The sequence below is a fragment of the Sinocyclocheilus grahami genome, unplaced genomic scaffold (assembly GCF_001515645.1).
Source record: "Sinocyclocheilus grahami isolate Dianchi unplaced genomic scaffold, SAMN03320097.WGS_v1.1 scaffold339.1, whole genome shotgun sequence".
In the NCBI taxonomy this organism is placed as follows: Eukaryota; Metazoa; Chordata; class Actinopteri; order Cypriniformes; family Cyprinidae; genus Sinocyclocheilus; species Sinocyclocheilus grahami.
In genome coordinates this window covers 674564-687022 of record NW_015505518.1, presented here as the reverse complement: position 1 = coordinate 687022, position 12459 = coordinate 674564, and the positions used below count along the sequence as shown (strand labels likewise).

The following is a 12459-nucleotide window of genomic DNA, read 5'->3' as shown; positions in this document are numbered from 1 at the left end:
TACGTGCCTTTGAAAATGCCAGAGAAACAGTGTGTGATGAAGTGTAGTAGGTTAGACTAGTGCGTGTGTACATTTACAGTGCTTTCTTTCACTGTATGATTCAGTTTATGAAAATACATTTCGAATGATCACAAAATTCAAGATATGGGAGCAGAAAATAAATAAATATTTGTGGATTGTCAGCACGTCTTGACGGAAGAAATGTTTCACGATTCGCAAATGCACAGAACGCGATTCACAAATGCGAGCAGCTATCTACAAATGCACAGAACGCGATTCACAAATGCGAGCAGCTATCTACAAATGCACATGACGCGATTCACAAATAAATGCCAGGCAAAGTTGTGGTTGTGACATATATATATATATTTGTGAATATGTTTTTTATTTGCAAATCTCATTTTATTTATTTGTGAATTTAATTCATGTTTGTGAAACTTTAAGATTTATTTGTGGATCTCATTCTATTTATTTGTGGATCATAATCTATTTATTTGGAATTAAGCAACAATTCTACCCCCATAATTAAAGCTTTCTTATGATACTTTTGGGAAACGCAGCCCTGTTTGAATGCACTGTCAGCAGTGAGTGAATGCTCTCTGTGATTGATTGGTTCTGTCCTGTAACATTTGCGTGTGTTCAGATGAGCAGGAAAATAATTATATCCTACACAATTACTTGCGAACAAAGGTTATTCGTCCAATTCAATGCATTTGTACGCATTATTATTATTTTAAATAAACAAAATCACTGGTAAATAAAACACACCTTAGTATCGATATTTTTATCGATATATCGATACTTAGGATACGGCCATCCCTAATCACTACAAAATCCGTTACTTCTCTCCAGGTGGTTAATGATTGAGCTTCAGAATGAGTTTACGAAATTACTAAATTCAATCAGCATGAAAGCATTTTGGTAAATGATGTGCATTTTGATCAGTTAACTCGTATCGTACCCGCGTCCCCTTAAATTAATATCTGACTTATTCAGAGAATTTGATCTTCCTTGAAACAAACTGCTCTTATCTAAGCTCGGTTCCTCGCATAGATCAGAGTTAGTGATATATTACCTTACATTTAGATTTTGCTTTTCTATAAGCTTGCTTATATCTAGGATGGTTCCTGAATAGCTACTTTGACCTTATTACTTCACACCATATGTTGTCAATATTACAACCGTGAGTTAAAATTGTATATTAGTTAATCATATTTCTTCAATAGAAGACTCAGTAAGTCATGTGGTATGGTTTGTACAGTCTAAAAAGCTGCAAATAGGCTAATAAAATCTTAACTTTTTAAATAAATAAAAATGTCATGTGTTTCTGCAATGACTAAATCATAAAACACATAAACTATGTCATGAATTTATGTCAGTAAGTTAAAGAATAAGAATGTTTTGTAAAAAACAACAACAACGGGGGAGGGAATCCGTAAAAGAAAATGGTCTGAAATCTGATTGGTCGGTTTGTCATCTCTGATTGGTTGTTGCACTAACTGGGCGGAGCCTACGCAGAGCTCTGAGCGGATCTTTCCGGTTATGACCGTTGTTTGACAGATCAGGACGGAGCGTCGCTTTCAGGTATGGTTATCATCCAAACATTATGTACTGTTTACTGGTTATCTTGATTATGTGAGAGAACAGTGTATATTTGGTGTTAGTTTAGAGTGTGTGTACCGTGAGTGTTTCCCGGTTGAGGTCGTAGATGGTGCGTTGTGTTGATCTGCGGAGGTCACCGCACAGCATCACCGCCAACAGCAGCCCGCCGGCCGGATCACTTTACAGCACCGAGTACAGAGAGAAAACATCGGATGAGTCATGGCCTTCAATAACGGACAGATATGGATTTTATTTTTTAATGCATATTGGTTTAGCTGTCATCTGGGCTTGTTTGCTGACATGTTTGAACCCATGATCAGCTGAGACGTCCATGGGATGCTCTTTCAGTATAACTACCAGCAGCTCATGAGGTGTGCTGCGTGCATATCAATCACATAGTGGTGGTGATCAGCATAAATGATGTTTCATGGATTCTGGATTCTCGGGTATAATGTGCTTTAGCAGCTTGTGGCTACAGCATGTGATAGTCTTTGGGCAGTGGAAGATACAAAGATCTGTATGCTGGTCAAGAGGGCACTTTAGTGTCCCATTACTGAGCCAAGGTACTAATTTGGCTTGCTGTCCATTTACCATTAGATAAGTTAGACAAAGTATTTATAAAATGAATGTAGCTAGTTTTAAAGACACCAAATGTCTGCATCATTCGTTGAAATGGTGGTCTGTGGTCCATCCCACCTTAGACAGCTTGGCCTTCTTGACTGTATCTGTTGTTTATTAAAATCATACTCTCACAATTTTGTCATAATATGCTGAATTGATGTTAGATTAGCTAATTTGAATAACAAAAATATAAGTCCCGCTTTTAAGGACAGGACAGACTATTTTTTGTCTGGTCAGCCATTCAAGCATTTTTTTTTTTACAGAGACACCAAAATCAAAATGAACGTTTTAGTTTTTTTCTCGCTGTTTTGGCTGAACATTTTAGGTTGTTGATTTTTTTTTTAGGTTGCCAAAGTTGGCAACTGGTAACCTTTTTGAAGATTAAAGGAATAGTTCACGTGAAAATGAAAATTCTGTCATCATTTACTCACCCTTCTTCTATCTTCTGCTGAACATAAAAGAATATACTTTGAACAAGGCTGGTAACCAAAGAGTTGCCGATCCTTACTGACTTCCATTATATGGAGAAAAAAAAATACTATGGACGGCAATGGGGACCAGAAACTGTTTGGTTACCAATATTTTTCAAAATATCTTCTTTTGCCTGTGTAAGAAGCCACATCATCTCACAGAAGGATTTATTTCAAACACTCGACTGACGTTATGAAGTGAGTTTGGAGTAAAAACATGTTATTAAATGTGGTATTTTTACATGCTTTCAGATGGAGCAGAGCCATAGTTCACTGAGAAGCTATGCAAACAGCTGTAAAACAACTTTTTTTTTTTGCGTAACTTGTCAGTGAACTACGGCTATGTGTAGTAAATTCTGCTCCATCTGAAAGCATGTGATGATGATTTCCTGCTGATTACAGAACCGGCATTACTATCAAAATGCGCAGGACAATCGCATTCGATTAATCGTGCAGCCCTAGAAACTCATACAAGTTTGGAACAACTAAAGGGTGAATAAATAATGACAGAATTTTCATTTTTGGGTGGACTGTCCCTTTAAGCACCTCCTTTCACTGACTATTTATTGAAAAGAAAAAAGTTAACATTTTAAAGAGTTTCAGGGACTATTTTGGACTCATGGAAAGTAGTAGCTGTTGTTTCCATCAAAGTCATGCATGAGTTGTCTCTGTGGTGCAGCGACATCTGTATGCATAAAATTTGAAATCAGAGATGTTCACATTGTGTTTAAGCATGTCTGAACCGCTGAACATGCTAATATCGTGAAGGACTCTGCATTGCTGCTTTGACGGTTCTTGTTGAATTGTCAAGTGTTGTATTTGTCAGTTGGGGGCTCTAAAACAAAACTGTGTGTGTGGGCGTCTTTTCTTTTTCTCTCATGCTTAAGAGCGCATAAGAGCATTGTTAACTGAGGACAATGGCTATTAGAAGGTGCCCATTAGTGAGTAATGAATACTGGAATTTCAGATTCCCTCCAGCCCCCCCTTCATCATTACCCTGTGGTTTCCATTCCCTCTTTTGTTATTCTATAGCATGTTATTGAATGTCAATGCTATCTCTGCCTATAATCAATCTGAATGTGATACAATCACTCGCTACGTCTCTTTCATGTGTATAAACAGTAAATCTATCATAGTTGGCTTGCATCTCCAGCCATTACCAGTGCATTTTATACACACTCATATCCAGATGTGGATGAATCTCTTTATGTCTGCTGTGATCTCAGTAATCTAATCCTCTCTCCACCCCCAATGATTTCAGTTGTTGGCCTCTAGACACTGTGTTTTCATCACTGAATGGCTTTAGATGGACTCGTGCTCAGTTTTTTAGGTGTAGATAGGAGATGTAAAGGAGCATGTGTTTTTGTTGGAGGTTGGGCTCTCCCACTATAAACGTGCTTATGTGTGTACTGAATGTGAAGGGCTTGTGTTGTTTGCTGCATAGGTCAGCGAAATCAGTGTGTGTGTGGTTCAGTGTACACAGTCTTCTTGTGCAACCCTGGATGTGAAAGGAACAATGAAGTTATTGGTGGGAAGATCAGAATGAAAATCACTCATGCTGTATGTGTGTGTTTTATTGGGAGTCTGTCAGGGATGATGACATCAGTTTGGGGAGGGGTTGTGATTGGATAGTTTCCTCTGCTGATTGTGATCTTTGACTGACCTGTTTTTAAGCACTGTTTACATTAACATTAGTATTATGAAAACAATATTTAAATATTCTCTGTTTGCCAAATACAATGAATCTTTTCTGGCAGCAAAGTTTTTAAAATACTGGCTGTACTTGTTTGTATGGTACACATTAAGGGACTGAATGTTAGAATAATATTTATAAAATACTTTTATATAGGTTAAGATATTATAAAATGTCAGTGTTATTTTAGTATTATTTACATAACTTATAGTAGGGCTGTACGATTAATCGAATGCGATTGTCATGTGCATTTTGTTAAAAAAGCCGGTTCTGTAGTCAGCAGGAAATCATCATCACGCGCTTTCAGATGGAGCAGAATTTACTACACATAGCCGTAGTTCACTGACAAGTTACGCAAAAAAAATCGCAGACGATTTTATTGCGCGATTCTGAAATCGAAGAAATCGTTCGCGATAATGACAGCTGTTTGCATAGCTTCTCAGTGAACTACGACTCTGTGAAGTAAATGCTGCTCCATCTGAAAGCATGCGAAAATACCACATTTAATAACATATTTTTACTCCATAACGTCAGTCGAGTGTTTGAAATAAATTCTTCTGTGAGATGTGGCTTCTTACACAGAATAAGGCACGCAACATATTTCATAGTATTTAAGCAGTGATAAAGGCATTGCATTATAAATATACTTTATTTTAATGAAAATTATAATAATAAGAACTCAGATAAACCGTATATTGCCGTAGTCGTGCGTTTATTAGTCACGTTGAATCAATGAAAGCAGTTGAATCTTCTGTTTATTCAGCTGCAGCGATAGGCATTTTCTGGGTTTCTTCTGCGAGGCATATTTGGAGTTTCAGCGCGAGAGCGCCCTCTGACCTTTGGATGGAGATTTACTGCTGATCACAGAACCGTGCTTCACTGAAAGATACGCATGACAATCGCAGCTTCTGTCGAATCGCGATCTCGATTCCATTTCGATTTTTTCGTGCAGCCCTAACTTATAGTATATAGCTTTTATTCTTATATTTTCAGTTTTCTTTTTCATTTTAGTTAAAGTTGTAGTAATTTTAAGTGCTTTTGTCTTTTTTTCTCTATTTCTATTATTTTTTGTTTTAGTAATTGTAATACTTCAACTTTAGTTGCCAAGGCAACATTTCTGGGCTGGCGGTGTTATTTTAGTATTATTTACATTATAACTATTTACATTAACATTTACATCATAATTAACTATTATAGCATTTATAGCTTTTATTCATATATTTTTAGTTTTCATTTTAATTTCAGTTTAAGTTTTAGTAACTGTGTTAAATTGTGTTCAGCAATTTAGTAAATGTGCTTTTGTCATTTAGTTTTAGTCATTTTTGTACTTGGTAACTTTTATTTAAGTTTAGTTGCCAAGGCAAAATTTTTTCATTTTCATTTAAGATTTTAAAGCTTAAGTTTTTTTATCTTCTATTTATTTATTTCAGCTAGGAATGCACCGAATATTCGGCAACCGAAATAATAAGCGAAAAGACCGAATAAATTGGACCGAATAATGATATGACGCGATCAAATAGAGGCGCGCAGCCTGCGCACTCTTTATAATGCAGCACACGTCAGCAGTGTGGAAGCATTTAAACTGTCGGACGCAAAAATCATTACAAGCACCGACAGCGAGAGACTGTTTAGTACTGCATTGCATGTCTTCGATGAGAAGAGGAAGGGGTGATTGTTGCTGGTTACTGTATGATGATTGAAATCGCGAAATGGCCATAAACAATTAGTAAATAAACTGCAGAACGTTATGTTTTCTAATACACGCACATCGCACGCATTGCATGTATTCTGACAGCGCAGCAGATCTGTTTGTTAACCAGGGTTCGAAAATCTGCGCTGAAACACGGTTGCTCGTCAGTTGCTCACACATTTTTATGAATTTTTACAAGGCATGTGACAATGCGATACGTGCGACGTATTCGTAATTACCACATTTAATAACATATTTTTACTCCATAACGTCAGTCGAGTGTTTGAAATAAATTCTTCTGTGAGATGTGGCTTCTTACACAGAATAAGGCACGCAACATATTTCATAGTATTTAAGCAGTGATAAAGGCATTGCATTATAAATATACTTTATTTTAATGAAAATTATAATAATAAGAACTCAGATAAACCGTATATTGCCGTAGTCGTGCGTTTATTAGTCACGTTGAATCAATGAAAGCAGTTGAATCTTCTGTTTATTCAGCTGCAGCGATAGGCATTTTCTGGGTTTCTTCTGCGAGGCATATTTGGAGTTTCAGCGCGAGAGCGCCCTCTGACCTTTGGATGGAGATTTACTGCTGATCACAGAACCGTGCTTCACTGAAAGATACGCATGACAATCGCAGCTTCTGTCGAATCGCGATCTCGATTCCATTTCGATTTTTTCGTGCAGCCCTAACTTATAGTATATAGCTTTTATTCTTATATTTTCAGTTTTCTTTTTCATTTTAGTTAAAGTTGTAGTAATTTTAAGTGCTTTTGTCTTTTTTTCTCTATTTCTATTATTTTTTGTTTTAGTAATTGTAATACTTCAACTTTAGTTGCCAAGGCAACATTTCTGGGCTGGCGGTGTTATTTTAGTATTATTTACATTATAACTATTTACATTAACATTTACATCATAATTAACTATTATAGCATTTATAGCTTTTATTCATATATTTTTAGTTTTCATTTTAATTTCAGTTTAAGTTTTAGTAACTGTGTTAAATTGTGTTCAGCAATTTAGTAAATGTGCTTTTGTCATTTAGTTTTAGTCATTTTTGTACTTGGTAACTTTTATTTAAGTTTAGTTGCCAAGGCAAAATTTTTTCATTTTCATTTAAGATTTTAAAGCTTAAGTTTTTTTATCTTCTATTTATTTATTTCAGCTAGGAATGCACCGAATATTCGGCAACCGAAATAATAAGCGAAAAGACCGAATAAATTGGACCGAATAATGATATGACGCGATCAAATAGAGGCGCGCAGCCTGCGCACTCTTTATAATGCAGCACACGTCAGCAGTGTGGAAGCATTTAAACTGTCGGAGAAAGACGCAAAAATCATTACAAGCACCGACAGCGAGAGACTGTTTAGTACTGCATTGCATGTCTTCGATGAGAAGAGGAAGGGGTGATTGTTGCTGGTTACTGTATGATGATTGAAATCGCGAAATGGCCATAAACAATTAGTAAATAAACTGCAGAACGTTATGTTTTCTAATACACGCACATCGCACGCATTGCATGTATTCTGACAGCGCAGCAGATCTGTTTGTTAACCAGGGTTCGAAAATCTGCGCTGAAACACGGTTGCTCGTCAGTTGCTCACACATTTTTATGAATTTTTACAAGGCATGTGACAATGCGATACGTGCGACGTATTCGTAATGAGACTCATTTATAAATCTGCTGTTGTCGACAAAAAGAAGCATTGATGTCTTCCTGCGCGTTTCCACCAAAATAAAAGTTGAGAAAAAGCAAGAACTCCATCAACATTCATAAATGTTAGTATTGTAATTTTACTGTTGTTCTGAAAAAATAAAACGTAAGACAATATAATGATAATAATAATTATAACTGCTCTGTTAATACATTTATTATAACATACACACATAGTGTTAAAATCTGTAATATTTTCTAATGTTTTAAAATAATTCTCTTCTGCTCAGCAAGGCTGCTTTTGTTTGTACAGTAAAAAAACACATTCCTGATTCAAGAAGGGGGTCTGATGGCCAAAAAAATATTATTTTACTAACTTATTACGATCTCGATTCCATTTCGATTTTTTCGTGCAGCCCTAACTTATAGTATATAGCTTTTATTCTTATATTTTCAGTTTTCTTTTTCATTTTAGTTAAAGTTGTAGTAATTTTAAGTGCTTTTGTCTTTTTTTCTCTATTTCTATTATTTTTTGTTTTAGTAATTGTAATACTTCAACTTTAGTTGCCAAGGCAACATTTCTGGGCTGGCGGTGTTATTTTAGTATTATTTACATTATAACTATTTACATTAACATTTACATCATAATTAACTATTATAGCATTTATAGCTTTTATTCATATATTTTTAGTTTTCATTTTAATTTCAGTTTAAGTTTTAGTAACTGTGTTAAATTGTGTTCAGCAATTTAGTAAATGTGCTTTTGTCATTTAGTTTTAGTCATTTTTGTACTTGGTAACTTTTATTTAAGTTTAGTTGCCAAGGCAAAATTTTTTCATTTTCATTTAAGATTTTAAAGCTTAAGTTTTTTTATCTTCTATTTATTTATTTCAGCTAGGAATGCACCGAATATTCGGCAACCGAAATAATAAGCGAAAAGACCGAATAAATTGGACCGAATAATGATATGACGCGATCAAATAGAGGCGCGCAGCCTGCGCACTCTTTATAATGCAGCACACGTCAGCAGTGTGGAAGCATTTAAACTGTCGGAGAAAGACGCAAAAATCATTACAAGCACCGACAGCGAGAGACTGTTTAGTACTGCATTGCATGTCTTCGATGAGAAGAGGAAGGGGTGATTGTTGCTGGTTACTGTATGATGATTGAAATCGCGAAATGGCCATAAACAATTAGTAAATAAACTGCAGAACGTTATGTTTTCTAATACACGCACATCGCACGCATTGCATGTATTCTGACAGCGCAGCAGATCTGTTTGTTAACCAGGGTTCGAAAATCTGCGCTGAAACACGGTTGCTCGTCAGTTGCTCACACATTTTTATGAATTTTTACAAGGCATGTGACAATGCGATACGTGCGACGTATTCGTAATGAGACTCATTTATAAATCTGCTGTTGTCGACAAAAAGAAGCATTGATGTCTTCCTGCGCGTTTCCACCAAAATAAAAGTTGAGAAAAAGCAAGAACTCCATCAACATTCATAAATGTTAGTATTGTAATTTTACTGTTGTTCTGAAAAAATAAAACGTAAGACAATATAATGATAATAATAATTATAACTGCTCTGTTAATACATTTATTATAACATACACACATAGTGTTAAAATCTGTAATATTTTCTAATGTTTTAAAATAATTCTCTTCTGCTCAGCAAGGCTGCTTTTGTTTGTACAGTAAAAAAACACATTCCTGATTCAAGAAGGGGGTCTGATGGCCAAAAAAATATTATTTTACTAACTTATTAATTTTAAGTTAAATTGTGCTTTGTTGGTATAATGTCTGCTAGAATGTAAAAAAAAATGTTCAGTGTTAAATATTTTTAAATTGTTGTTTTTTTTTTTAATTGATTTTTTCTTTGAAAAGAAAGGCAAAACAGTAAAAAGCACATTTTGGCTAATTAATTTATGCAATGGTGAAAAAAAATTGGCAAAATACATCGGGGGAAAAAAACTCGAAAAACGGTATTCGGCCTTCGGCCCAGTGTTTCATTTTGTTCGGCTTCGGCCAAGAATTTTCATTTCGGTGCATTCCTAATTTCAGCTTTGTTTCAATTAATAAAACGTAGATATAGTTTTAACAATAACAGCACTGTAAAAAAAGTGATGTTTTATTAAGCAAATTGCATGCTATACTGTAGCTATTATTACATTTTTGTATTTTAATGTGGCTGAAAAGCTTTTATTATAAAATGAATCCAGCTGATCCCTGTAATGTGCATGGACTTGAACTGAATATGTTCATGGGAATTTTTTTTTTTTCTTATCGAATGGGTGTGTGATGCTGATCTGTGCATGTTGCATGAGGTAGGGCTGCACAATTACTCGAATTTCTAATCACAATCACAATTATGGATGGCACAATTACGTAATCGTTCAAAGCAGCAATTAATCGTTCAAAGTCCACTTATGTTATTCTGCATGCTTAAGATGTGTTTTTTCTTTCTACATGTTATCTTAAGGGTTTTTCCATTGTTTTAATTTGAGTTTGAGTATAACATTATAATACCATGCATATTTTTACCTTTTTATTTAAAGTGAAACCAATCCGATGTATAGTTGACATTTGAGGCTTAATACTATAGAAAAGCAATAAAATTAGTGTTTTCAGCTTGTTTATTTTCATATAAAAATATGGCATGCAGTTGCTTCAAACAAAGGTGTAAACATTCATTTAACCGTAAATTAATAATCGCAATTACAATTACAATAATCGACAATTATGATTTTTGTCATAATCGTGCAGCTCTAGCATGAAGCCTGTTGTCTTGCTGTGTGTTGCAGTACCTGTCATTGATGGCCCAGCTGTGCGTTGAGGTAAAATGGGACAGAACACATCGGGCCCAGAGTCCGCAGAAGCTCCTCAGGTGAGCAGCTCCACCCTAATGCTTTACCTTACACACACACACACACACACGCACACAAACAAACCTGAGCGCTCTCAGTCTGTGCATTCATATGTTTCAATGTGAGTGCAATGCAGCACCTAATTTTGAGCCCGAATTACACTGTGGCCCAATTTACATTTGTAAACCCTTGGTTAATATCCTCATTTGCATATACACATGGTTAGTACAGCACACAATAAGCGAGCTGTCTGTTTTGATAAGTTTGTCGACCTGTGGAAAAGTCTGCTGGAAATCAGTTGTATACTAAGTGCATGAATGTTTCTTGAGGCATTTTTTGAAAGTTTGTTTTTACTACTATAAAACACAGTCCTGAGTTAGTAACCCATAGAATAAGTATAGTGTGAAAATTCCTGAAGTTTTGGACTCGTTGCTGAATATCTTTATCCACACACACAGATAAGCAGCTGCACTGCTTTCCCATCATGCACCTTACACCTCATTCACGTTCCTTCAGAAACCCTGCCCCCGCTTTCACCAATCTGTTCATTCGTCATTAGCAGGAGCTGTTCACTTTTGTTTTACCACCACCTTCTCCTTCTCTTACAAATCTTCTTTGTGTAGGTCATTGACAGCTGCGTTTTGTTGCTGGGCAGGTTGTCTGCAGTTAATCTGATCATGTGACTTGTTTAGAAAGATTTGTTGGTGTGAAATCAGTTTTTTTGCTCTGTCATGATGGGAAAAGTGAGAGTTTAGAAGATGCAACTAGATGTCTTGGAGTAGTTATTCAGAATTGCAAAAATTCATATCCAGTCCAAAGATTACAAATCGAAAATTACAAAATGTCCAAGCATTTTTCAGCCCATAAACAGTTTATGTTAAGGTCTGATAAAAGTGCACTAAGATGTTTGGATAAAAGTCCAAGTTTTAAGTTTAAGAAATTAACAGTAATTTTGGAAAATATGACTAAAATAATGTATATCCACTTAAGTGCATTAACATCAGTGACCTAGAAAACATACGGCGAGTGTCTGCCATGTTGGGCAGATTCTCCTGTAATACAAATGTAAATGACATTTGAGAGAAATGGTTATGTCGTGATAAAGTCAGAGGATGTGTAAACATTCACACGTTTATGTGGTTTCCACCAGAGACACTGAAGATAAAACCCACCACTTCTGTTTTTAAGTACTTCTTAATTTCCAAGAATGTTGCAATCAGATACAATGCATACTAAGTTCATTTTCACCATTCTTTGCAAAAAATAAATAAAAATAAGTAAATAATGCTAATAAGCAGCTAGTTAATAGTGAGAATTGGTCCTTAAAATAAAGTGTTACCAAAATCTTAATCATTACAATGCAAATTTGCGCATGCGCCGGTGAGTCCCGTGAAAACCAACGTTTGTTTACAGGATCAAAGGAAGCAAAGTTTCCTTACTTTAGCCATGGAAAACCAGTCTCCTCTTGGCTTATATCGAAATCCTCTGACATTCTTCTTTACAAATCCTCGTTTTGTACTTCTAATTCTTGACCGTTGTTTTGTTTTGATCTCTCCGCGTGCGTCACTTCTGAGTGGAGCATGCGCAAAGCTGACCTCATACGTCATTCCCCCGGAACTGCTTCCGTTTACAACATTGAGCACAAGCTAGATTCAAGTGATTATTACGTTTTGAATATGGATATTTTTCTTACAAAAACGCATCGATTTGCTACAGAAGGCCTTTGTTCACCCCCCGGAGCCGTGTGAGACACTTTTTTTTTATGGATGGGCGATTTTTATTTAAGTTCTTTTGGACTGAAACAATTCAACACCCGCTGAGTGGCATTAAACAGCTTGAAAGATCAAAGACA

At 35.6% G+C, this 12459-nt stretch overlaps 1 long non-coding RNA gene across 1 annotated transcript in view; it reads left to right on the top strand.

Annotated features, from left to right (window-relative positions):
• Positions 1 to 1522: 1522 nt before the first annotated feature.
• Positions 1523 to 12459, top strand: part of LOC107603035 (uncharacterized) — a 13214-nt gene continuing 2277 nt past the window's right edge. Inside the window, exons 1-2 of the long non-coding RNA XR_001611093.1 lie at positions 1523 to 1584; positions 10545 to 10627. This is a non-coding gene — a long non-coding RNA (uncharacterized lncRNA). The remainder of the gene's footprint in view (positions 1585 to 10544; positions 10628 to 12459) is intronic.